This window comes from Symphalangus syndactylus, chromosome 11 (assembly GCF_028878055.3).
Source record: "Symphalangus syndactylus isolate Jambi chromosome 11, NHGRI_mSymSyn1-v2.1_pri, whole genome shotgun sequence".
Taxonomy (NCBI): Eukaryota; Metazoa; Chordata; class Mammalia; order Primates; family Hylobatidae; genus Symphalangus; species Symphalangus syndactylus.
Window position 1 is genome coordinate 25,287,828 of NC_072433.2, and position 26,401 is coordinate 25,314,228.

Here is a 26,401-nt window from a genome sequence, read left to right on the forward strand (position 1 = left end):
TTGGGAGCAGTTTCTCACAGCTCCTGCTGTGCCCCCTGGTGTGTACAAACGGAATCAAACCTTCTGGTGATGGACATGCCCGCCTGGCTAGAAATCACTTTATTGATTCCACCGAGGTTCCTGGAATGCCTGTCAGGGACTGGGCCCTGTGCTTAGAGCTCAGGGGGCTCTAGGCTGCCAGTACAAAGCCCCAGGGTGTGAGACTGAGGGGAGGGGGTTAGAAGCTTTAGAGCTGAACCTTGGAGGAGGGGTGTCAGGTGGACCACCAGGGTGTTCCAGACACAGGGTACAGCATGTGCAAAGGCATGGAGGCGTGAAAGAGCATGGTATGTTCCAGGAACAGTGAAGGCTGGAGGTCGGGGCCGTCAGATCAAATCAGTGGGAGAAAGAGAGGGGCAGAAATGAGGCTGAGGAGGGCAGGGCCTGGTCACTGGGGTCCTCAAGCCAGGCCAGGTAGAAGGATTGATCCTGGGGGTAGAGGGAGATCTGGAGATGCTGGACAAGGGCAGAATGAGCTCAGAGCTGCTGGTGATGGGGATCACAGGCTTCAGCCCGATTAGGAGGGAAGGGGCTCAAAGCAGGCAAGACAGGAGGCCCTGGTGGAGGTGACAGCCAGGGATGGGTTGGGAGTAGGGACTAGAAATGGACTCAGGAACTAGGAGTAATTGACCTTGACTCTGGACAGGACACTTGGGGCTGAGGGAGGGGCCAAGGACAGAGTAGACAACTAGGGGCTACACCCGCTGAGGCTGGAAGGGCAGGGCTGGGCTGCCCAGGCCAGGCACACTGAGCTGAGGCACCCAGGGGACAGGACTCTGCTCCCTGCCTTCCCTCAACCACTTTCAGTCTGTTTTTCTCTCTTCTTTAACTGCCACAATAGGAAACTAAGGTCTTTTTTATTGTTTGATATATTCCTCATTTTTAATTTTAAAAAAAGAGTAAGTGAAATGTTTTCTATTTCCTTCTCAAACAGAAAAGCAACATTACCTATACACAGTCTCTCATGTATAGGAATGTCTAGATTTTACTTTTCCCTTGATGTATTTTTTTAAGACAGTTTAGGCACCGGGATGAAATTTAGAGCTGTCTGTCACCTTGGTGCTCAGCTAGCTGCCACTCAGAGTCACCCCCTAAGTGGGCCCAGACTAGGGTGACCACAGGCCCGAGCTCACCTGCCCGGTCTCAGGCTCATTGCTCAATATCTTGAGGTAAACTGGGACATGACGGCTATGGGACTGAGATCTTCCCTCAAAGCCAGAGGGCACACTTTAAACCCTGGAGATGATGACATTTTGATAAAGTTTAAAAAAACTATTTCACTTTGCAAGACAAACAGCTAATAAAATAGAATCTTTTTTTGTAACCACCCATACACCAATCAATCTGTCACTCGAAAAACTAGTTCCCAAGAAGTGTGAAATGAGGCCACTCTGGAGTTCTGTGGGAACAGAGAGCCCCTGAAAAGCCTTCCTCTCGACCAGATTACAGTTGCCACCCAACACAGGGAAAATCTCTGATTCTGAGCACAGGAAATACGCAGCTAATTAGTTGCTCAATCAATACTGACTTTTGGAAGGTGAGCCATGAGGCTGGGGGTCACTGTTACACTGTTTATGTGCCCCCAGTCCACACTATCACCTATAATCCTGCCTCTTTTTTTTTTCTTTTTAATTCCAGCCCCCTTGGGAAAGATATATATATATATATAAGCATGTCCCACCCAGGGGGGCTAGCCAAGGGAGTGATGCCATGGGAGCCTCTTCTGCACTGTAGCCATTCAAGCAAGAATTTAAAACAAAGGGTCATTCAACACCACCAACAAAAATCAATAGGACAAGCCTCAGTCATAAAACACATCTCTGTGCCCACCTGAGGCCACCATTGGAATGAGACTTCACCTCACTCACTGTCTCTGTGTCTCCAACTCTGCCTGATGGCCTCTTGTTTATTCTGTTTTCCCTTAGCTCTAATTCCCTATTTAAACAAACAAACAAAAGAAGTCTCATATTGTACATAGGATACAGTTTAAGTTATCTTAAATCTTTTGGGGAACAAGAGAAAATAAATGAATTAATTAATCAGAACCTGCCCAAAGCAGATGTGACTGAAGAATTCTGAATCCTGCTGCACTAAACTGAGAAAGAAAGCAGACAGCTACAAGTGCTAAATGATAAGCAGCAGTGTCTGCATGCAGTAGGCGCCCAATAAATGTCAATTAATTTGTTTTTTAAATGATGGAATCTGAAGGAACAAATAAGATGAACTGGATAATAACTACTTTGAAAGAAATAAATGACAACAACAACAAAATACTAACAGAAACAGATCAGAAAAAAATAACAGCTGTAATTCCATGGTGAAAATTATAAAAGAATTAGAAAACACCTGGAAGTAGTCATTGGCATTAACAGAAACAAATAGAACAAAGAAATTAGTGATGTTGAGGAGAAGGTAAGACATGAAACCTAAAATGTAAACAAAGAGAGGAGAAAATAACTGATTCAGAAAATGGAAAATGGTATCACAGCCCTAAAGTAGGCCTAGAAGAGAGAGATGAATGGATGAGGAACACATAAAGGAGACATCAGGAAAGAAATAATATAAGAAAAGTTTCCAGAAATGAAAAAACAGCTCAGCCTAGAACTAAAGAAAACACACTGTACCTTTCAAGTTCAACTCTGAGGGAAAGAAATAAGCATTTGCTAGTGTAAATTTTGAATTATAAATTATCCAACAAGCTGAAGTGAAGGGAGATATGTTCTTCTGAAATTGGATAAGAATGACAAGAGAACTGACATCACAAATATTGAAGACAAAATGAGCCTCAAAAAAATGTGTAATTCTGACTGCACAAGTAGATTCTAACCACATCAGTTATGCTCCTAAACAAGACTTGTTCTCTACAAGTAGGGGAAAACAAAGTCTTGTAAAAATTGGGGGAAAGTTGTGCACAATTGTACTTTTTTAAAGCAAAGGAGAATATCTGATTTTTACAAAAATATAAAAGACAAAAGCTATCTTATATAACAAGAAATTAGAATTAGAATGGACCAATTGAAGAAGAAAGAAAGAATAAGTGATCTGACAAAATGTAGTCACTCCCAAGAGTCCGCCTACACTCTAATATTCTCAAACCTGCTCCAATCCAGACCTCAACTCTGAGTTCTGGGTCTGAAGATCCCAATTCTGTCTGGACACTTCTATGCAAATGTCACCCAACACCACAAACCCTGCCTTCACCCATTCACCCAAACCCCGCTGCCAGTGAGCAACTTCACTAGCCATACAGTTACCTGAACCAGGAGACCTCTGAATAAATTCCTGGTCCATTTTCCTTTTTGTTTTTTTGTTTTTGAGACAGAATCTTGTGCTCTATCGCCCAGGCTGGAGTACAGTGGTGCTATCTCAGTTCACTGCAACCTTGACCTCCTGGGTTCAAGCAATTCCCCTGGCTTAGCCTCCTGAGTAGCTGGGACTACAGGCTCACACCACCACACCTGGCTAATTTTTGTGTTTTTACTAGAGATGGGGTTCTACCATGTTGGCCATGCTGGTCTTGAACCCCTGACCTCAAGTGATCTGCCTGCCTCAGCCTCCCAAAGTTCTGGGATTACAGGCATGAGCCACCATGCCCAGCCTCCTGGTCCATTTTCATGTTACCCAGGTACCCCTTTGTTCCCATCCATTTGTATAAGTCTGTTTGGGCTACCATAACAAAATATCATAGACTGGGTGGCTTAAACAACCGAAATTTAGTTTCTTACAGGTTAGAGGCTAGAAGTCTGAGATCAATGTTCTGGCTGGTTCAGTTTCTGGTAAGGGCTCTCTTCTGGGCTTGTAGACAGCCGCTTTCTTACCAAGTCCGCATATGGCTTTTCCTTGGTTTGTGTATGCACTTTGGCATCTCTCTTTTTTTTTTTTTCCAGATAGCATCTCATTCTGTCATGCAATCTCAGCTCACTGCAACCTCCACCTCCAGGGTTCAAGCGTGCTCAGCCTCCCGAGCAACTGGGACTACAGGCGCGCACCATCATACCCGGCTAATTTTTGTCTTTTTAGTAGAGACAGGGTTTTGCATGTTGGCCAAGCTGGTCTCTAACTCTTGGCCTCAGGTGATCCTCCTACTTTGGCCTCCCAAAGTGCTAGGATTACAGGCGTGAGCCACCGCACCTGGCCTGGCATCTCTTCTTATAAGAACACTAATGTTATCAGATCAGGGGCCCATCCTTATGACCACCTTTAAACTTAATTACAAATGCCCCTCAATTTGTCATGGGGTTACATCCCTATATGCCCATCTTATGTTGAAAATACAGTTCCTTGAAAATGCATTTAATACCCCTAAACCAGCAAACATTATAGCTTAACCTAGCCTACGTTAAACATGTTCGAAACACTCACATTAGTTTACATTTGGGCAAAATCATCTAACAAAGTCTATTTTATAATAACTACTAACATTTTATGATAAAAAATTAAAATAATAAAAAGAAAAGGTCAAAATTCAAAGCACAATTTCTATGGAATGTCTACTACTTTTGCACCATTGAAAAGTTGAAAAATCGTGGCCAGGCACAGTGGCTTAAGCTTGTAATCCCAGCACTCTGGAAGGCCAAGGCGGACAGATCACCTGAGGTCAGAAGTTCGAGGCCAGCCTGGCCCACGTGGTGAAACCTTGTCTCTACTAAAAATACAAAAATTAGCTGGACGTGGTGGTAGGCACCTGTAATCCCAGCTACTCGGGAGGCTGAGGCACGAGAATCACTTGAACCCGGGGGGTGGAGTTTGTAGTGAGCCAAGATGGCACCACTGCACTCCAGTATGGGTAACAGAGTGAGACTCTGTCTCAAAAAAGAAAAAAAGAAAAGTTGAAAATTCTTAAGTCGCACCATCGTAAGTCAGAGACCATCTACACTTCCTTAGAGCCTCCATCTGCAAATGCAGCCACACGGTGGGTTTAGGGCTTCAACATATAAATTTGTTGGGGACACAAACATTCAGTTCATAACACCATTCTACCCTCTTAGACGTCCCCCAGATATGTGACCGTTCTCTCTTCCCACTGCCTTGGCCCTGCCATCTCCCTGCTTTGCCTACTGCACTGGCCTTCCTGCTTGTCTCCCCCCCTGCCCACCCCATGCTCCCTGTAGAATTATCTTTCCAAATGGATAACTGATCACTGAATGCCTACAAAGAGTTGTCACCAATATCATCTCATCTAATTCTCCCAACAGCCTTGCAAAGTAGTAGAAACCCAAGGCTCAGAGAGACTAAGTGAAGGCCCAGTGTTGCCCAGGGCCAGATTTGAACCTAGATTGGACTCTAAAGTGCACAGTCTTTCCAAGTGTGTCTCCCACCTTTGTAGTCCAAACTTCTGAAAGGATGTCAGGTCCACAATATACACAACAATCAATGACTGGCAGGTGAATGGGCTTCATATGTAATCAGAACTTCATCTTCTTCAGTATATATAGTCAAGTTGATCTCCCTTCTGAGTCCAACTAACAGAGATCCAGGCCCTCTGTTTTGCTGCTTCTTTGGGAGAAATGAGGAGTTAACATGTTGTTAATCAAAATCAAAATGTGTACTTTTCCTGTTAAAGACAACTCCCACATGTAACTTCAATTATTTACTAGTAGAGTTATTTGCACTTTTAAGGGCAGAACTTTTTCAAGCATAAAATGACAAACTACTGCTTTGTCTTAATTCCCCATTAGCTTATGTCCTAGTCTTTGTTCACTGAGGTGGGGGCACTGTCCCACTCACTGGAAGATCAAGTTGAACCAACCAGGTGAGACACTCATCACCCTATAGTGTTACTCGGAGACCTAGGAGGTTTGAAGGGCAGCTCCTCTCACCAGCCATCACTAGCAGCTACTCTGGGATGCTTCTGCACCTCTCCCCCAGGGTCTCACCCAAATGCAGACAGGCTGCCTGACCATGCCTGTCCAGCCATGCCACCCCCCTTGCCTTGGTGCTGGTGTCAGAGGTGTTTGAACCAGGGCAACTCCATCTTGAATAGGTGCTGGGTAAAATGAGGCTGAGACATGCTGGGCTGCATTCCCAGAAGGTTAGGAATTCTTATTCTTTGTTTATTTTGAGACAGGGTCTCACTTTGTCACCCAAGCTAGAGTGCAGTGGCGCCATCACAGCTCACTGCAGCCTCGAACTCCTGGGCTCCAGCGATCTTCCCACTTCAGCAGCGCAAGTAGCTGGGATTACAGGCATGCACCACCACACTCAGCTAGTTTTTGTATATTTTTTAGAGACAGGGTTTCACCATGTTACCCAGGCTGGTCTCAAATTCCTGAGCTCAAGAGATCTGCCTGCCTAAGCCTCCAAAGTGCTGGGATTATAGGCGTCAGCCACTACGTCCAGCCTAGGTTAGGCATTCTTAGTCACAGGATGAGAGAGGAGGTCAGCACAAGACACAGGTCACAAAGACCCCACTGATGAAAACAGGATGCAGTAAAGAAGCTAGCCAAAACCTGCCAAAAGCAAGATGGTGACCAAAACAGCCTCTGGTTGTCCTCACTGCTCATTATATGCTAATTATAATGCATTAGCATGCCAAAAGACACTCCCACCAGCGCAGTGACAATTTACAAATGCCAGGGCAATGTTCCAGAAGTCATCCTTGGTTTTATATGGTCTAAAAAGGAGAGGAACCCTCAGTTTCAGGAATTGCCCACCCCTTTCCTGGAAAACTCATAAATAATCCACCCCTCGTTTAGCACATGATCAAGAAATAACCATAAAAATAGCCAACAAGCACCCTCAGGGCTGCTCTGTCAATGAAGTAGCCATTCTTTTGTTTCTTCTCTAATGAACTTGCTTTCACTTTACTATGTGGACTCACCCTGAACTCTTTCCTGTGCAAGGTCCCAGAACTCTTTCTTGAGGTCTGGATCAGGACCCCTTTCCCATAACACTGGGGGCTTAAAGGTAACCCCTTTACTAGGGTTCAGTCAAGATTTTTCCCCAAGGTGAGCAGCTGCTCTTCACTCTCACTCACCCCAAACTTCAACTGTAGCATGAGGCTGGGAGGCCCCAGGTCTGCATGAGGTCTGACACTGACAGTCAGATGGAAGGCTGTGTGACTTTGGGTCCATTACTAAATCTCTAGGCTCCAGCCTCATCGAAGGTACCTGGCCCCAGTATCACCATGTGGGTAAAAAAATCAACCTCCTAGGTGCCAGGCCCTTTGCAAATATTATTTCTAGACCTGTGAAGTCAGTGTTATCCTCATTTTAAGAAGGCAGAAACTGAGGCTTGGAGAGAGGCCCCGGGGAACAGGTCCATCCATCTCCACAGCTGGGTCTGCTACAAAGGAGAGGTGGAGGTATCCAGGAAACTGACCAAGCTCAGTGCATCTAGGGATGTCTCCCTTGGAGCTGCACATCCATCAGGGGTCACCCCAGGTGCTGGTCTGTGGTCTTGGGGCCTGTGGGATTGAGGCCTCCTGGTGGACAGGCAGGCAGGCAGGCACATGTTTGGGACCACTGCTGGCTCCAGACACTGCCTTGCTGTGCTAGGTAAACGGCCCACTTTCCACACCCGCCCTCCAGGCCCTCCCTGCTCTGCTCCCACTGCCTATTTAAGCCAGAGGCCTGACTCGGCCCAGGCACAAGCCAGCTGCCGGAGCCAGGAGAGCAGCACTGCAGGCCCTGCTCAGCCAAGATGAAAGGTTCTTCTGTTTCACCATTTCCTACCGGTGCGTTTTGAATGATGATGCTGAGCAGGGTTGGAGCAGGAGCTGATTCTGCTCGCCTGGGAGTATATTGAGATGGGTAGCTGGCAGAGGGAGGCTCTGATTGAATTTTTCCCGTTCTAATCCCTGACTTGATGTGATCTTATTCTCAAAGAGGGAAAAAGTCTGTGGTTCGTGAAAGGATAGGGGGAGAGCATATTTCAAAACAAGGCCTGGCTGAGAATATCAATGATCTGACATGTTTCTCTTTTCTTTGAGAAAAGAGAAGGGCTATAATTTCAAGGTTGTCGAGATTCCATTTCCCCTCAGGAACCCCTCCCTAAATAGTCAGTTCTTGTCATTTAATTCTATTTTGAAAAAAACATGCAGGGATTTTTCAGAAGAATTGGTGGGGCATGGGAGTGGGGGTGGAGAGTGGGGAGGGGGCTGTGCAGCTGGTGGGGGACAGTTTGGGAAATGTCGGAGGCCAAAGATCCTGCTTGACAAACTTCTCACTCAGGGATGAGAGGTGAGCTCCTCCCCACTTAGAGAGAGGGCAGTGGGGGCTGGGAGTCACACAGGCCCAGATGGCTCAGGAGCGGCCTGCCTCCTTTATGTCTAATGCCGGATGCTTGCGAGCCTGTGGCCTGGGTCAGGTCAGCCCAGCAAGAGGGTGAAGGACAGAGGTGCATGCAGGTTGTCAGCCAACTGTGGGTGAAGAGGCAGGAGTCCCAGGGACAGAGGACAGGCCGGGACAGCAGGTCACTCTCTGCTTCCCGGCAGGCTGGACTCCCCAGGCTATGGGTGGGGAGGGATCCTGCCAGGTACTTGGCTCTGAGGGCAAAAGCCAGGGTGTCCACATGAACATAAGGGCTTCTGGGGAAGCCAGGTCACCACGTGCACAGCGTAGACCTGGAGGGCTCTAGCTTCCTTCTTCCCACTCTGATCTGGTAACATCAAGTGCCAGTGCTCGTTTGGTCCTGGCCGTGGCCATCCAAGATCTTGTAGTGGCCCCTAATGTTACAGAGGAGGCTCAGAGGTTAAATGACTTGCCCAAGACCGATGGCCTAGACCAGAACCGGGTCTCATTGGAGCCCAAGCCTTTTCTGTGCAAATTCCTAGTGAGAAGGGAGCCAACTGTTTGCCGTGGAGAAGATGCTCCTGCCAGCACTGCTGCTACGTCTTCAGCTAGGGGACAGAGAATGGACGGGGCCTCGGCTTTCAGATTCTTCTGAAACACTTAGTTTGGGTGATTTGCAAAATAAGTGTACCTAAGGGATAGGGTGTGAAGAGTGATGGGTCACCCTACTCTGGATGGAGTGGTGGTAAGAGGGCTTTGGGCCGGGCCATGGGACTGGCTTAAGAAGGTGGAGCATGTAAGGACAGCCCTGGCTGTGCTGGGCATTGGGCGGGGGGTGCTGAACTTGAAAGCAGAGACTGGGCCTGAGACAGGGGGCAGGGCCTGGAGCCAAGGATTCGGCAGGTTAGTAGGGACGAGGCCTGGAACTGGGCCAGCAGGCTCAGAGAGCTGCCTGGGGCCGGGGATCAGGGGCGGGGCCAGCACCTGAGGCCAGGGGCGGGACTAGCAGGCAAGGGCAGGGACTACGAACTGGGACTGGGGCCCAAGTGTGGAGGGCAGCGTCCCCAGAGCATAGTGCCAGGATCCCTCACCTCAGTCAGCAAGGGGAGCCAGTGACATCATGTCCAAAGGCCTAGGGTCACATGAGTTCCCTCCCAGCTGTCCCCTCCAAAGACCCCGCTGGGTTCACAAAGTGTCCCGCTGAGCCTCCCTTCCACTGACCTGCTCCCCCTTAGATAATGGGGGAGCCACCAAATCCCTTTGGTTCCTCTCAATGTTGCTCTTCCTCCCCTAATCCACCCCATCCTGGTGGCCACTGTCCCTCTTCCCTGGCCTGGGTTCAGCTCTCCCCTACCCTCAGTATCTTAGGGTAGCAGAGATTGCACAAAGCTCCCAAAGCTCTGATTATTCTGGTTCTAACTATCAGATTAAACCTGGGCCCTGTGGCTGGAGCTTTTGAATTCACCTCTTCCCCACCCTCCACCTTCACCCCGAACCCCCTGGGCCTGGCCTGGGTCCCAGTGTCAATGTGGAGGGCTCATCCATCCCACCCTCAGAGTCCTCTCCTCTTGGCAACCCTCCTCCCTGAAAATCCGTCACACAAACCTCGGGCCCCACCCACTGGGGCTGCACTTCGTCCACTGGAACTGCCGGGCACACACCCTCGCCCTGGCGACGTGGAGGGTGTGGCAGTGCCTCTGGCCGCAGGTGAGGCCCCTTGGTCTTTGTACCTGGCTCACCTGTTCTGGGCTGCTTGGTGGCTGTCAGGTGAGCTCTGGAGATTGTTCCGGGCACCCCTGTGAACTGCTCATCTCCTTTCAGGTCTGCGGTGACAGCTCTTCTTCAGAGAGAAGGACAACAAGGTCCCAGTGGCCCCTCCTCAGGTAAAACCAAGGTTTCTGGAACCAGAGGGGTGGGGTGGGGGTGGGTAAGGGAGTGCTCCAAGCCTTTCCTCATGGGCTACTTGTTAGTATTTTTATAAAGAGACGCTGTGCGAGATTAAGAAAAGGCTCTCCTGCTTGTTAAAATGTTTGAAAACCACAGCTTTGGGGTAAGCAATCTGGAGCTGGCCATCTGGGTCCCATCCTGAACCTGACTCAAGTGGAGTGCAATACACCCAATCTATGGAGAAAATACTAACTCCTTCAATATATGGGAAAAGGATTTGAAGCAGCACTTCATAAAATGGATACAAATTAAGCATCCTGAAAAATGTAACCAGATACCACTGCCCACTAAACTATCAAAAACTTTTTTTTTTTTTTTAAACCTGTCTGTCTCTGGGGCTGGAGTGCAGTGGTGGGATCTCAGCTCACTGCAACCTCTACTTCCTGGGCTCAAGTGTTCCTCTAACCTCAGCCTCCTGAGTAGCTGGAACTACAAGTACACGCCACCATGCCTGGCTAATTTTTGTGTTTTTTGCAGCGACTGGTTTCGCCATGTTGCCTTAGCTGGTCTCCAACTCCTGGGCTCAAGCGATCTGCCCGCCTTGGCCTCCCGATGTGCTAGGATTACAGGCATGAGCCACTGTGCCCAGCCAAAATCACATTTTTTAATGTTAAAACCCAGAGTTGGTAAGGATGTTGTGAAACACATATTCTCAAACAATCAGTAAATTGACAGAACCTTGGTAGAAAGCAGTTTGGCAATATGTATCAGAAGCTTTAAAGTTTACTGAGTAATTCTACTCTTGAATCCATCCGAAAGAAGTAATTCAGACGACTGGCCCATTCTCAGGAATAAAAGCAGAAACTGGTGACCCCTGACAGTCAGGAACCTCAGACTAGGAACCAAAACAAGACGACTGTAAGAACCCACTCCTTCCCAAATATTGACAAATTAAGTGTTTTCAGGGTTGCCAGGGTGGTCACCAGGCTGGGGGCAGGGAGATTTGGGGATCCAAGGTGGTGGTGACTGGATGGAAGAAAAAAAGGGGAAATAGATGAGACCAGCAGCTCACAGGGAGGGAGGAAGAAGATCGGTGGAATTTTCACCAATGGCTCAGAGGGAGTGGGTGACAAATGTAACCTTCAGGGGACTGAAAAAAGAGGCAAAGGTCTTGTTTTGTGGGAATTGAGGGGAAAAGACAAGAAGGACAGTGTAGGGAATGTTACTCTTCCCCCAGAACTTGTCCTGGAAGTAAGGGTGGTGCTGGACGCTGCTCATTTACATATTTCTGGATATGTTTGCATATCCCTTATATTCATCCTTGGCAAGAAAAGTAGAGAGAAAAAGGAAATTGGAGTCAGGTGACTTGGCTGCACCTCTCACAGACTGCCATTTACTTCTCTGAGTCTCCGTTTCCTCATCTGTAAGTGGGGCCAGCTGTACCCATTTGGGGTAATTGTGCAGTATAGATGCACCCCCAGTGTGAAAACCGTATTCTCTGAGGTGTGTGCTGGGTGACGCCTTCTCCAATGTCCCCAAGAGCCGGCTCCGTTACTCCTGCCTTTCTGATGCTCATGTCCAATCTCCTTCTTGTCTTTGCCATGGACTGGCTCATAGCTGTGTCCCCGCTTCAGGAGGGAAAGAGAAAGGAAGGGAGGGAGGGAATGAGTTTGAAGTCCCAAGCAGGCCACAGGTGGCCTCAGATGAGCCCATTCTGGCTGCAGCTCCAGGTCAGCAGGGGGCAGGGCTGCCACTTGTTCTCGGTCGGCAGGGGTTCCTATTACCTGCCTACTCTACACACAGCTAGGGTCAGGTGATGGAGTAAAATACTGAGGGCTTGTGGGGGGAGTAGGGGACACAAGCTTTGTTCTCTTCATCTGGCCTCAGAGTTAGAAAACAGAACCCTTATTCCCTGGGACTGGAAGTTGGGATGGTCCGGGAGCACCTTACCCCCCAACCCCAGGGCTCCACATGGGCAGGGTCCCTGGTCCTGCAGAGACAACCTGCAGAGCCACACACACAAGGCCATCCCTCCTTCTGCTGGATGGAATTTGCTGACATAGCTTGAGCCTCCTGTCTCTCAGTTCTGTTTTTAGCTTGATAGATCTGAAGGTGTCAGATCTATCAGGGGCTGGTTACCTCCCTTTCTAGTATGCAGACTGCAAGCTTGTGCAATACATGCACAGAAACACTCAGCTCTCAAGAGAGAAAGGGCCTGTTTGGCCTCAGTCTAAGGTCCTCTAGTTATCCCAGGGGCCATGGGTAGACTGGCTGAGTTTTGATGAAGGGATCATCTCTGTGAATCTTGAACCCTGAGCTCCTCTGCTGAGGCCACATTCCTTCACACAGATGACAGCTGTCAGGGAACAACCCCAACAGAAGTGTGGAGGCCTGGAATGGCACAGTGGGGGACTGCTCGGGTCAGGGCCCCTGGAGCTCCAGGAGCAAGAGGAGACAGAGCAATCAGGCCACCAGATATATCCTGCCCTTCCCTGCCTAGGTGCCTGGGCAACCTGGAGTCCGCAGGCACTACTGAAGGGCCATAGGGGAGCAGTGTGGTATGATGTGTAGTTTAGAAAGACCCCACCAGCTGCCAGGTGGGCCAGAGGAGGGAGACCAGGTGGAATCTGTTGCAGTGTCTAGGTTGGAGAGGGCAAGGCCTGAACTGGGATATGGCTGTGGGAATGGATCCAGGGGACTAGGAGGCAGAATTGTGAGCTGGGAAGAGGAGACAGGGTATGGAGGAGGTCCAGGGCCCAGAACTACTTGGGAGACAGAACTGTAATGTGGGGAAGTGGGGGGAGGAGGAGTAATAAACTTCTAGAGGAAGATGTAGAGTTGTCAATCAAATACATGTGGTCAGAGATCAGGAGATACCTGGGCTGGCTGTCACCTGGAAACAGGTGACCCACAAGGGATCAGCCGAGAAGGGAGGGAAGAGGCAAGAGAAAGTTCAGCCCCTAAGTAGTGGGCAGGGGAGGGGCTCTGAGGGATCTTCCAAGGGTCCTGAGAAGGAGCAGTCCCATGGTGCGGGGAGCAAGAGGACGGCGCCAGGACCAAGGGGCAGCAAGTGGAGAACAGATGAGGAACGAGTCCCTTACACCTCCGGTTGGGCCTATTTCCTAAAGCCAATCTGGTTGAAACTGCATGGACTGTTTTCTCAGAGGTGCTGACCTCTGTTCTGGACATTTTCTTTCCAAAACTCTACCAAGAAAGTCCAGTGAGACACTCTGTCTTCCTTTTCTCTTGTGGTGTGCGGGGGAGAGCAGGCAGCTTCAGGTGGGTTGCCACCCAGACCCCCAACCAGCCAGAGGGCCACTCAGCCCTCCTGGAGTGCAGGACACAGATGCAGCCGGCATGCTCTGAGCAGAAGGGATGACTTGAGCCAGCTTGCTCTGCACAGTGTAGGTGGGATGCTATCCGGACAGGCTAAGCATTTAAGTTAAACAAATCTGGCTGGGCGTGGTGGCTCAAGCACTTTGGGAGGCTGAGGCTGGTGGATCACCTGAGGTCAGGAATTCGAGACCAGCCTGGCCAACATGGTAAAACCCCATCTCTACTAAAAATACAAAAAAAATTAGCTGGCACATGCCTGTAATCCCAGATAATTGGGAGGCTGAGGCAGGAGAATCGCTTGAGCCCAGGAGGTGGAGATTGTAGTGAGCAGAGATTGCACCATTGCACTCCAGCCTGGGCGACAGAGCGAGACTCCATCTCCAAAACAAAAAACAAAACAAAACAAAACAAACAAAAAACTAACTGGGGGCAAACTAAGTGAATGCAGGGGATCCTCCCCTCAGGCCTGTGTTCCCCCAGCTGCCCCTCCTGGAGGATGCCTCCTTGTCTGCAGTCAGTGATCTGGTAGTCATTACGGTACTCAAAGGTATGGCCCTGGCAAGGCAGGATTCCCTAAGTGGCTCCACCTCCCTGAGTCCACTCTCAGTTCCCTTTCTGTCCCACCACCACACCTGTTTCTCCCTTGCTCATGGCTTGCTCCACGCAATACCCCCCACCTTCCTATCTCCACACCCTCCCTAGGGGACACCCCACCCTCAACTATACACAACTAGGAGGCAAAGTCTCTGCTGCCATAAACCCTAGGCCCTTGCTGTGCAATACCCTGAGCTGCCACTGTGCTGCATCTGACTCGCCCAGTGCCCCCAGCCTCCCTGCTTAACAGCTGCTGCCCAGCCCTGCCCCTGCCAGCCCTGGGTGCACTGTCAGCCAGCCAGACCTGGCAGTGTCTCACCAAGCTGGGCCTCTGGGCTTTGACTCTATCTGAGCCCACCTTAAAGGACCCCCTTGTTGCCTCCTGCCCCTCCCCTACAGGGCTCACTTGGCCCCTGTGACCAACTCATACCCTGACCCCTGGCAGAGGTTTCTGGTGGATTTACTTCTCCAAGTCTATGGATTTACTGTGCTACCTGTGTCACCAAAGCAACCGCTTCTCTGAGCAGAAACAGTTTCCACTACAAATTAAAAGATTAAGACTCAGCTCCCCTGATGCTTCACGGTGCTAGAGGAACTTGGGCAGGTAGGAATGGACTTTTTCAGGCCACACTGAGGGGGTGAGGAGTGAGCCTTCCGCCTGGCCTGGATTCAGGACAAAGGAACATCATTATTGCTTCATTATCCTTGAGAGCAGGAAGAGTTGGATTGGATTGGAGAGTAGATCTGGCTGTATTCTTGGGAAACTGCGAGCTGTCCATAATGAGGCTTGTTTTCAGCATCAAGTAAGTGGACTAATTACACGGCCAATCAGAAGCTGTCCTCTATTGGTCAGGATGGGATGGGTCACGGGGTGGTTATAATCAAAGGTTTTCTTTTCTTTTTTTTTTTTTTGAGATGGAGTCTTGCTCTGTCACCCAGGCTGGAGTGCAGTGGCGCCATCTCAGCTCACTGCAAGCTCCGCCTCCCAGGTTCATGCCGTTCTCCTGCCTCAGCCTCCCGAGCAGCTGGGACTACAGGAGCTCGCCACCACTCCAGGCTAATTTTTTGTATTTTTAGTAGAGACGGGGTTTCACCTCGTTAGCCAGGATGGTCTCGGATCGCCTGACCTTGTGATCCGCCCACCTCGGCCTCCCAAAGTGCTAGGATTACAGGCTTGAGCCACTGCGCCCGGCCAATCAAAGGTTTTCTTCTTGCCCACACTACATGTGGGTTAGCTGGGGCCCTGCCCCGTGTCTCTTCATCCTGGACTGAGGCTGCCGGAGCAGCCACCATCTCCAACACTGCAGGTCAATGTGGCAGAGGGAGAGAGCTCTGGAAGGTTCCACATCTACTGTTTAAGTACTTAAGCGCAGCAATACCCGAGATCACTTTCACTCACAGCTCATTGGTCAGAACTCATCACATGATCCCACCCAACCACCAGAGGACCAGGAAGTGCAGTCCTATCTCTTGGCTGGACATCAGGTTCCAGGTGCTTCAGGGGCCAGAGGAAGTGAGGCAAGAGTCCTGTCTTGGGCTTGGAAGCAGAGGTAAACTAAAGGGAAAAGAGCTCTGGTCTCCCCTTTCAGAGGTACAGCCCTTGGTTGGGCCTGAGCTGGGGCATCCTCTCTCAAAGAGGAGCGTGTTCTGGCTGGTTCTCTTGGAGCCAAGGGCTTTCATGGTGCCGTGTACAGAGGGAGGGTCTTTCATGGTGCCATGTATAGAGCAGTGGCCTGGGGTTAGAGGTCTCCAAAAGGGTCCAGGATGGGGCCTCAATCCTCAGCAGTGAGGCCTTGCCTCAGTCCAAAAAGCCCAGCCGCCTGGGAGGGTGAGTGAAATGCTGACACCTGATTTTATTTACTCATTCTCACTCACTTGCTTTTTAAGCTCTGCATAAATTTTCCTCTAGGACTCAGTTTGTTAAATGTTCTTTGCATAGAAAACTTTAGACTGAATGTGAAATGATTCCCTTCCGAAGAATGTTAGCCCGTCTGTTCTGTTTTAGGAAGGTTTGTCGTCTTAATCTGTGTTCTCTGGTGCCTTGAAATGCCTACACATCATGCAGTCGGCCAATCCGTTCCAGAAGGAAATGCTGTACTTGAAATGCAGCCGACACAGGGTCTGCCTAAATCCTAACATTTGTGTGGACTTGTGTTTAAAATTCTACTCCCACAGAAAGTATGCTGTCATCCCCTCTTAAGTAAAGTATATTCCAAGCCTTGTTTGGCTCATGAACCATTAACATCAGCCTTCATGTCAGGGAAGCAGGGACTTGGCTGGGACAGAAACCTCAACAGCAGAACCTGAGAGAAGCAAGGCCCTCCTGGTCTCCCTCCTGTGAAGGGCAGAGGTGGCGCTGAGGGCAGAGGGCCTCCTGAGGATGCAGGTGGCGCTGGTCAGCCAGAAGCAGGTGACGTGACCTGCTTTGGTGTTCCAGGATCCCTTGCTTTGGCGACTTGCGAGGCCCAGCCCAGGCACAGGCCTCGGCACCCAGGCAGGCTCAGAGCACTTGAGGTTGGAGGCCTTGCCTAGCTAGATGCTCAGCTGTGGCCTATAGCCTCCTGACTCGGGCCTGCTCCAGTTTGGCCCCGGAGCTGCCTCAGGTGGAGGAGGTTCCCCATCTTCATCCTGAAGCAAGCCTTTGCACCTGGCCGCCTCTCTGTCTTGCGCTCAGCCTCCATGAGGACATAGGACTGGGAGGAGCCCTGCGGGCTTCTTCCCTTGCAAACTCTGGCAGATAAGTCTGGTCAGGCGGGTTCTTGAGCAGAACACAGGAATGAGAGGAGGTGCTGCCTGATGTGGCTCAGACATGGGTCTAGGTGCCAGCCTCCATCCAGCCATCTTCTTGCTGGCGCTCTTTGTGGTCACCAATAGATGACTTTGGAGTGGCAGGTGGTAGAGAGTGGGCAGTCAGGTCTTCAAACTCAGCTGTCCCCCTAGGATGGGGCCCATGCCTCCAGGGCAACTGCCCATGTCACCGTGGCACAAGGGCCTGGACCCAGGGGTCCTGCTGTTTGAAACATCACATTGGCTCTTGCACCTCTAGGACATGCACCACTCACCTGGCTTGAGATTTGCTTTCCAATCACGCCCAAGTTGGCTTCATCTGGGCTTTCTGACTTCACCAGGGAAATGCTGAGGCTGGCTGGTTGAAGGAGTGCCCCGGAGCTGCTCACAGCCTTTTCGTATTCTCAGAAATCACACAGTGCAGTAATACCTCCTGTGGAAAGTTTCTTTTTGAAAATTGTATGGCCCCTTTGCCTGCACCTGGCTTCTGCAGAAGCCTGTGCCTCGGGCTCGCACAAGCAGCCCACAACAGATGGCTCTGATCACCTCCTGCGAGGAGACGGAGGCCCTGACGTCCCCTGCGGTGTCCTCACCATGCACCTGGGAGAGCAGAGAACCCTCTTTGTAAGGCAAACCAGCCTCACGAGGAGGAGACTTTGAAGGCTCCGGCTGTATCTTCAGGCCTTTGCAGCAAGGGAATTAACAGTGATAGCAAAATGATAAAAATAAGCATCCTAGAGATGAGGCAGGCACCACACTCGGTGCTGCACGTGCACCATCTGCAACTACCCTGAGAGACGGTTATTACCAAGGCTTAACATGTGAGGAAACTAAGGCACAGTCAGTTGAGCAGCCTGTCCAATATCCAGCAGGTTGACCTGGCCCCACATGTCCAACACCAGAGTTTGTGCTCCCAGCATCTGCTCCACTGTGGTCTCCCAAGGGATGCTGATAAGGCACAGGCCAGAGGCACCAGGTTCTGCAGGGCCTCCCAGGACTCAGGGGAGCCTCCACTTTGCCCAGTGGGACGTCAAGGGGGAGCCACAGGAGAGGACCTGATAGAATCACATTTTAGAAAGATCACATAGCTGTATCTGAGACAGGATCCATTTGGTGGCAAATGCCAGAAACCAACTCAAAGGGACTAGAGCAAGGAAAAGGGGAACTGCTGAATCATTAATTGGAAAGTCTGTGGGTTGTGCTGGCTTCGGGTGCAGGGAGCTCAGAGCTCAATGATGTCTCTAGGACTTGGTCTCTTTCCTTCCAGCCCTAAGGTCTGTTTTCCTCTGAATTGGATTCATTTTCAAAGAAGGTTCCAGAAGCTTCAGGTTCCTAGCCTTCCATCTCAGATAAAATGCAGGCCTCTTTCCTAAAGGGCACAGTAAGAGTTCCAGGGAGAGCTTAGGGTAGTCTAGCTGGGTTGTGTGACCTTCCAGGTCAGGAGGGCTGGTGCTGTGTGGCCTGGCTGGCTCACTGCCCTCCCTGTGGAGTGCAGCAGGGTGGGCTTCAGGCTTGTGGTGGTGCCGAGACTTGGAGCTCTATCCAGGACGTGCAAACAGACACATGCCTGATTAGAGTGACAGACGGGGTGTGTGCAGGTCAGGGAGGACTTCAGGGAGAAGGAGGCAGGTGCTTTGGATCTAGATGGATGAACAGGCATTTACCTGGCACACCTGTGTCTGTGGGAGCCGCTGCCACAGCACACACATTCTTGCTGGACCCCAGACCCAATTCTGCCTGGGATGTGGCTTTCGGGAATTAGCATGGATGTGTCCGACCTGCATCACTCAGAAAGGCATCTGCTTCTGTCTTTCTGTCCTCCCAGCCACGAGTTGACTTAAGTTTCAGCAGCTCAGAGCTCATGTTGCCATGCCAACTCCTCTGCAGCAGGCATCCAGGCAGAAATGGCCCGGCCTGAGCTCAGTGCCGCAGGCGGATGCAGGCACCTTGGGTAATTGGATTGGAGCAATCCACGTGGCTTTTCTTGCAGAAACCAGGGGCTTGGCGCAGCTCCTGTTTAGACATGAGCTTGTGGACACAACAGGGACTCAGGAGGCCTCTCTGCTCTGGGACTCCCAGCCCTGCTGCCGGGAAGAGCAGTGTCAGCAAGCACACGAGCCAGAGGAAAGGGCAGTGGAGGGGAGACAGGCCTCATCCTAGCACCAAGGTGGGGCAACTCCCAAACCTCCTCAATTTTCCAGAAGCCCCCCAGGCTCAGAGATCCCTAGAAAATGGTGTAGGCTTCCTCACAGGGGCCAGGGCTTGCCTTACCAGCAGAACTGTCTGGCTTGTTCACTTTCCCACCACCAGAGAAATTCAAATTCAAAGCCAGGATCCACCTAGGACCCTTTGCACCACCGTGCAGGCAGAGCCTGTGTGCCATTACACCTGCAAGTCTATTGCCAGGGAGCTGGGGAATGGGATGGCTGTCTTGGTGCTGGTGGTATTTGAAGTCCAGTAGCAGAGGTCCTGGCCACAATGGCTTGTCCAGACAGGACCAGCCTGGCCAGGCCTTATTCCTGGGATCACCCTCCGCTGGTGGTGGCAGATCAGCTGCCCTCTGAGCCCTCAGGTCAGTGTCTAGGGAGGGGGGCTCTGGCTCAGTGCAGGCCTCTGAGCAGCCATAGTCTCCCACTGTCTGTGCCGTGATGCCTCAGGTCACATGTCAGCAACGGGTCTCAGGGCTGCAGATTGACTGCAGATCATCAGTCACTCACAGGAGCAGCCGCAGTGTGGGGCTGCCTGCTGTCAATGTCACACACCCACCAGGAGTGGCTGGGGCTGTGGCCTCCTGGGTCCTGCCCAAGACTTGTTCACTTCTTCCCCTCATCCTCTCACATCTGGACTTGGGGTTGTCTGGACTCCCAAACTCCCAGGGCAAGTTCCCCTCCTACTCGGGTCAACCTGCAAACCATGGAGCTCTCTGCTCCCTGTAGCCCAGTCCCCTTGTCACAGTCAGGCCCAGTCCAGTCCCCACTGCAGGGAACAGCAACAAGCTAGTGAAGTCCAGCAGCTCCAGCCTAGGCAGTGTGGCTGATGTCTCTGAGGCTGCTGAAGGCGCTCTGGGACAGTCAGGGTCCTGGGACTTCTGTGGGTGAGCTCCAGTGACCCCCAGAACCGTGCCCAGGACCACAGGCTGGGGAGAGCAAACAGGGCACACAGGGGCCGACCTCAGGGGAGGAGTGGTTGGGAGGTCCTACCAGGAGGGGCACAGCGGGTAGGGAAGGAAGCAGGGCCTGGCCAGGTCACTAGACTGGTCCCTTTCTGTCCTCATGATCATCCTGGGAGGTAGGAAGTCCTGACTAGTGCAGGGTTGCACTCAGGTCACCCTGAGTCCCAAGACCAAGCTAAGCAGTGGCCAGTGAAGCTGAGGGCCAGGGGCAGGTCTAAAGTCTCCTTTTCTAGGTTGGGGCTGACTCCCAGTAGCCCGGCCTTGGGGTACCGTGTGGCCTCCCACACTGACCCCAGGGCTCAGGAGTGACCATGGGCCCTGCCAGGACCCATGATGACCTGGAGACATTGGGACTCCAACTCAGGTCTGGAGAGCATGGTGTTGGCGGATGTCATTCTGGGCAACCTCAGAAGCCACATACCAGGATTTCAAAGGGGACAAACCCACAGATGACTGTGGACTTCAAAATAAGGAGCCCTGGGGGAACAATGCAGTCTGAGGTTAAGCTTCGAAAACTCAGCCCTCAAGGCCTGTGGGGGTCCTGCCAGTCCCCTCAGAGGGGCCCACAGTGGACTCTACTTGGCAAACTTGCCAGTCCAGGGACATAGAAGCAGAGAGCGGGGGCATGGAGTCCCCCACCTGGAGACAGAGCCTGGCCTGGGCCCACTCAATGGCCCAACTAGGCCAAAGGAGCGCAGGCAACAGGAAGGGGACAGGCACCAGTGTGGCTGAGCACCACCACGCAGCAGGCCCGGGCTGGGGAGCACGTCCTGCCTGGGCCACCTCTCTGAGGACTCGGGGGTTTCTCTGAAAAGTTACTAGCCTCTAATGTTTAACTCTAGTTCTCCTCTTTCATGGGAAAGTGTAGATCAGACTAATTAATGTGTTGTTGCTTATTTACCCTCCTTTTATTTCCCTGAGACAAGATAATTAACCACAGAGCCTTAGAAACCAGCTCCATGGTTTCTCCATGGGTGGCAATCCCTTTTGTGTCTCCTGCACCAGCGGCTTCTGTGCAGAGGCAGGGGCCGCACACAGGAGCAGGGCAGGGGACAGCAGCTGGGAGGCTGGCGAGGGGCTGTGGACAGGGGACCTGGAGTCACTAGGAGGGGCCTGGAAGGGCAGCAGGAAGGGCTGGCATGCTTGGCTCTGCCACTTCCTAGAGGAATGCTCCTGGGCCACTCCTGCCCACCAGCTGCCAGTCACCTCAAATCCCATCAGTTCCTGAATAAGGACCAAAGACATTCCTCTGGCCAGCCCAGGAGAAGTGTAAAGAGCAGGACTGGCCACTCACTACCATTGCTGGCAGGGCCGTGGGGAGCTGGCCCACAGGGTTTCTGGGGTCACAGCAGGAGAAAGGGGGGCCCAGGGCAGCTGAGGGGGAGAGTCTGTCTCCTCTACACCCTCCATAGCCCCATCTCAGCCAATAGCAGATCCCAGCCCTGATGGGCCAGTCTCAGGGATGCGCCACACGGGAGAGCAGCTTTGCAGAATTCCCTTAGGAACCCTTTGATGAAGTGAGTCTGCACCCTCCTCTGACCCATAAGGGAGCTGTGGTTACACTGGAATAGCAGCCAGTTCTGCCAGGAAGGCAGCATGGTGCAGACAGGATAGACCTTCTCCTCCCAAATCCTTCTGCAAAAGTGTCCTCATGCCAGGGCTCAGCCTGCACAGCCCTTCCTGCTGGTGGAGCCCAGGGTGGGGGTGGATGAGGGAAAAGCTGGTGGGGGCAGAAGCACAAATGGGCCCTAGATAGAGACTGGGAGACTGGACTTTGTCCCCCAAGACAGTGAGACTACCAACGGGGGAGAGAGAGAATCGGCTGTGTCTAGGAGGACCCTCTGCACACTGGTGGTGGACCTGGGGCTGTGGCTGAGGCTGAGGGCAGCAGGACAGTGCCGGGGTGAGGCAGGAGCTCAGGTGAGGATGGTGCTGGCCAGGCTGGGCTGCTGACCTCAGGCCACAGAGATGAGGGAGACTCGGGAATGGGCCTGCCTCATGACATTGGGGCGACATCCAGGTGGCCCCAAGAATCTGGCCTGGACCTTTAACCTGAGGCCTTAGTGCGAACTGCAGGGACTACTGGTGGCTGGAGAGCCTTGAGAGACCCCATCCCCCCCATTGTCCCCACAGGGACAGGACCTGCAAGCTCTCCCTCCGGCCCCAGCTGGTCCAACAGAGACAGGTGCCTGTGGGTGGCTCTGTGTCCCCTCCTGTGGATATCAGTCCAGCCAGTGTGAAAGCAGCCAGCTCCACACAATGCGGGCTGCAGGTTTGCCGGCGGGGGGAACCCTCCAGCCTGGGAGGGAGAGTGAGTGGGCTGTCGCTCCCTCCGCAGGTTTGATTCATCTTGCAGCAAGTGCTGGGATTTTAAAGAAAGAATGAGGGAGTATGTCCTGGAGTCTCCCAAGCCAGATGGCAGGCGGGGGTGGACCTGGACACCCACCAGTCCCGCTGAGCACTGAGCCATGAGCACCGGCCGCAGAGTGAGATGCCCATGTCCCAGATTTCACTGAAGCCCAGGGCAGAGCTGGTTTCCCAAGGCTCCGGGTTGCCCGGCTGTGGTCTGCACAGACACACATGCTGCTCCGAACTGCACCCTTCCAGTGTTGGCTTCAAAGGCATTTCCCCTGAGGAGAGTGACAGCCTTGTGAAGCTGCTTATCAGAACCAGACACAGCTCCAGCTCAAGTTCACCTTTAGACACTAAGCGCTGGAGATGGCTGCAGGCTTGCCCTGGGGCTGCTGACATGCCCCACAGAAACCCCCTCCCCACACCTCGGGCTGGCGGGAAAACAGCTGCCCCCTCTCTGGCTGGAGGCATCCACGTGAACCTCCCCTCATCCCCATCTCCTGCATACCTGCTGGTGCAAGCCTGGGACTCTAGGGCGCCCCTGTGCAACCTATTCTTTCCTGAAGCTTGCGGTCTGCTGGGCAGGTGGCCACATCCCAGAGCATTTGTGATACAGAACTGCAGAGACCGGGCCACATGTGGCGGGGACAAGAGCCACCGGTGGAGACACCTAAGCCACCGGGGCAAGGGGTCCAAAGGTCTTCTAAGCAGGGAATTTCTTTTTTTTTTTTTTTTTTAATTTTTTTTATTAATTTTTGCATACAAAAACAATAAACATTTTCTAAAAATACATACAAACAAAAAGATGAGTATCAAACATATTAGGAAGGTTGCACATGGGAAGTCGGGGAATAGAAATGGGGGGTGGGAGTTAAAATAAATGAGAGAGGGACTTTATATGGATCAGTGATAATAACTCAATCCTCTATTTGACAAAGAAGAGGGAGAAGGAAGAGGAAGAAAAAGAAAGTGGGATAAAGGATCAGAAAGGGAAGAAAATAGAAAAAATTAGAGTATGACTCCAGGGTAGACCTGTTTTGTTGTCACTGAGTTGGTTGGTTGGTTTGTCTGTTGTATTCTTCATGTTTCGCCAAGTTGGCCAGACTGGTCTCGAACTCCTAGCCCGAAGTGATCAACCCGCCTCGCCCCCCAGAGTGCCGGGACCACAGGCGTGAGCCACCACGTCCAGCCCCCACATTGCTTCTGGCCTCCGTGGTAGACCTCCCAGACGGAGCGGCCAGGCAGAGGAGCTCCTCACTTCTACCCAGACACAGGGCGGCCAGACAGAGGAGCTCCTCACTTCCCAGACGGGGCGGCCAGGCAGAGACGCTCCTCACTTCTTCCCAGACGATAGGTGGCCGGGCAAAGGCGCTCCTCACTTCCCAGACGATGGGTGGCCGGGCAGAGGCGCTCCTCACCTCCCAGACGATGGGTGGCCGGGCAGAGGCGCTCCTCACTTCCCAGACGATGGGTGGCCGGGCAGAGGCACTCCTCACTTCCCAGATGGGGCAGCCGGGCAGAGGCGCTCCTCACTTCCCAGACGATGGGTGGCCGGGCAGAGGCGCTCCTCACCTCCCAGACGATGGGTGGCCGGGCAGAGGCGCTCCTCACCTCCCAGACGATGGGTGGCCGGGCAGAGGCGCTCCTCACTTCTTCCCGGACGGGGCGGCCGGGCAGAGGCGCTCCTCACTTCTTCCCGGACGGGGTGGCCGGGTAGAGACGCTCCTCACTTCTTCCCGGACGGGGCAGCCGGGCAGAGACGCTCCTCACTTCCCAGACGGGGCGGCCGGGCAGAGGCGCTCCTCACTTCTTCCCGGACGGGGCGGCCGGGCAGAGGCGCTCCTCACTTCTTCCCGGACGGGGCGGCCGGGCAGAGGCGCTCCTCACTTCTTCCCGGACGGGGCGGCCGGGTAGAGGCGCTCCTCACTTCTTCCCGGACGGGGCGGCCGGGCAGAGGCGCTCCTCACTTCTTCCCGGACGGGGCGGCCGGGCAGAGGCACTCCTCACTTCCCAGACGGGGCGGCCGGGCAGAGGCGCTCCTCACTTCCCAGACGGGGCGGCCAGGCAGAGGCGCTCTTCACTTCCCAGATGGTGGGTGGCCGGGCAGAGGCGCTCTTCACTTCCCAGATGGTGGGTGGCCGGGCAGAGGCGCTCCTCACTTCCCAGACGATGGGTGGCCGGGCAGAGGCGCTCCTCACCTCCCAGATGGGGCGGCCGGGCAGAGGCGCTCCTCACTTCTTCCCGGATGGGGCGGCCGGGCAGAGGCGCTCCTCACTTCTTCCCGGACGGGGCGCCCGGGCAGAGGCGCTCCTCATTTCTTCCCGGACGAGGCGGCCGGGCAGAGGCGCTCCTCACTTCCCAGACGGGGCAGCCGGGCAGAGGCGCTCCTCACTTCTTCCTGGACGGGGCGGCCGGGCAGAGGCGCTCCTCACCTCCCAGACGATGGGAGGCCGGGCAGAGGCGCTCCTCACCTCCCAGATGGGGCGGCCGGGCAGAGGCGCTCCTCACTTCCCAGACGGGGTGGCCGGGCAGAGGCGCTCCTCACTTCCCAGACGATGGGTGGCTGGGCAGAGGCGCTCCTCACTTCCCAGACGGGGCGGCCGGGCAGAGGCGCTCCTCACTTCCCAGACGGTGGGTGGCCGGGCAGAGGCGCTCCTCACTTCCCAGACGGTAAGCAGGGAATTTCTAAGTTGAGTCTTAGAAGGGGTGAGTGAGGCGAGGGGCAAAGGGATGGGGAATGGCAGGCAGGGACGGGACACGAGTGAGAGGCAGGCGTCCAGGGGAGGGGGCTGCAGAGACCCGAAGGCCTGATGGAGGGGCTGAGCTCCTCACTAAGGGCCGAGGGAGTTCCAGTAGGTGTGAGGCAGCTGTGACACAGCAGACTACATAGAGAGCATCCCTGCAGCCCTTGTGGAGACTGATAAAGTTGGGGAACCGTGATGCAGTATCAGGCCAGCACAGGGGGTCCAGCAGGAGTGGCAGGGACTGATGGGGACTGAGGGAGGGCAGAGTCCAGTGACACCTAGGTCCCTGGCTTGGGTGACCAGGGATTCAGGAGGAGGAGAGGGTGTGGGGCCAGGATGGATGGCACCGTGGGCTCAGACCCCCCAAAGTGCCAGGGCAGGAGCTGGGATGAGTCAGCAAGACAGTGGGTGGGAAAAGAGTGGCCCAACTGCTCCAGTCATGAAAAGTCTGGGTTATACTTCTACAGGCTCCCCCACGGGGTGATCACACGTGGGTCCCTGGAGGCTGGGCAAATACTCCAGACACTTGTCTTTATTGATTTTACATTCAGCACAATAGATGCACCTGGCAGCCTTGCCTAGGCGGAGCTCTGAGTCTGCTCTGAGACCCACTTGTGGCTCCCACAGGGGACCCAGGGTGGGCTTATTCAGGTGGCTGTGGGTCTCGACTGGGCTGCATCTCTGAGGACATGAGGAACAGCAGTTAAAGCTTGGGCCAGACCCACACAGCCCCAGGGAGCTTCTCCGAAAGTCACAGGGACTGTCAGGGGAACTCTGATGGTTCTCGAAGTTGATAAGACCCAGGCTGTGCTGGGATCCTCATTGCTGGAGGGTTTTGCCCCCGGTCAGTGGAGTGGAAGCACCGGGCTTGGTGTGATCCTGCAGGCTGGGGCCACAGTGACAGCCCAGTTGTGCATGGAGGGAGACCGCCCTCCCCTGCGGCCCTGCTGGCCACAATGCCCTCTGCTCCAGGAGTCTCTGGCCCCTTTGCTCTGCTATTTGTTCCTGCTCTGTCCTTAGCTGGCAGGCGCTCCATGACAAGTGGCCATGTTTGTGGCTCCCCTGACCCAGGGTCACCTGCCCTCCCATTCTAAAAACTGCCCTGACTCCTGATGGGCTTCTGGCGGCCCCCGGCAAGGGTGGGCCCAGGAGTCCTCTAGGATGCCCTGCCTGCTCCCTTTGCACCCACAAATCTGTACCTCTCTGAAAACCAGGGCCATTTTTCAAGCAATTGGGTTACAAGGTAAGAAGGTTAGTTA

General features: G+C 53.1%; 1 protein-coding gene across 6 annotated transcripts in view; it reads left to right on the forward strand.

Moving 5' to 3' along the window:
* Window positions 1-26,401, forward strand: part of SMPD3 (sphingomyelin phosphodiesterase 3) — a 92,934-nt gene that overhangs the window by 52,056 nt on the left and 14,477 nt on the right. For 2 of the 6 annotated variants that reach the window (XM_055299239.2, XM_055299243.2), the window contains exon 2: window positions 10,092-10,153. The exons of 2 other annotated variants lie outside the window; for them this stretch is intronic. The gene's annotated coding sequence lies outside the window, so the exon portion shown is untranslated. Of the gene's footprint in view, window positions 1-7,694; window positions 7,715-10,091; window positions 10,154-15,443; window positions 15,638-26,401 lie in introns of those variants that run through there. 2 more of the 6 variants (XM_063611648.1, XM_063611649.1) reach the window with 2 other exon arrangements.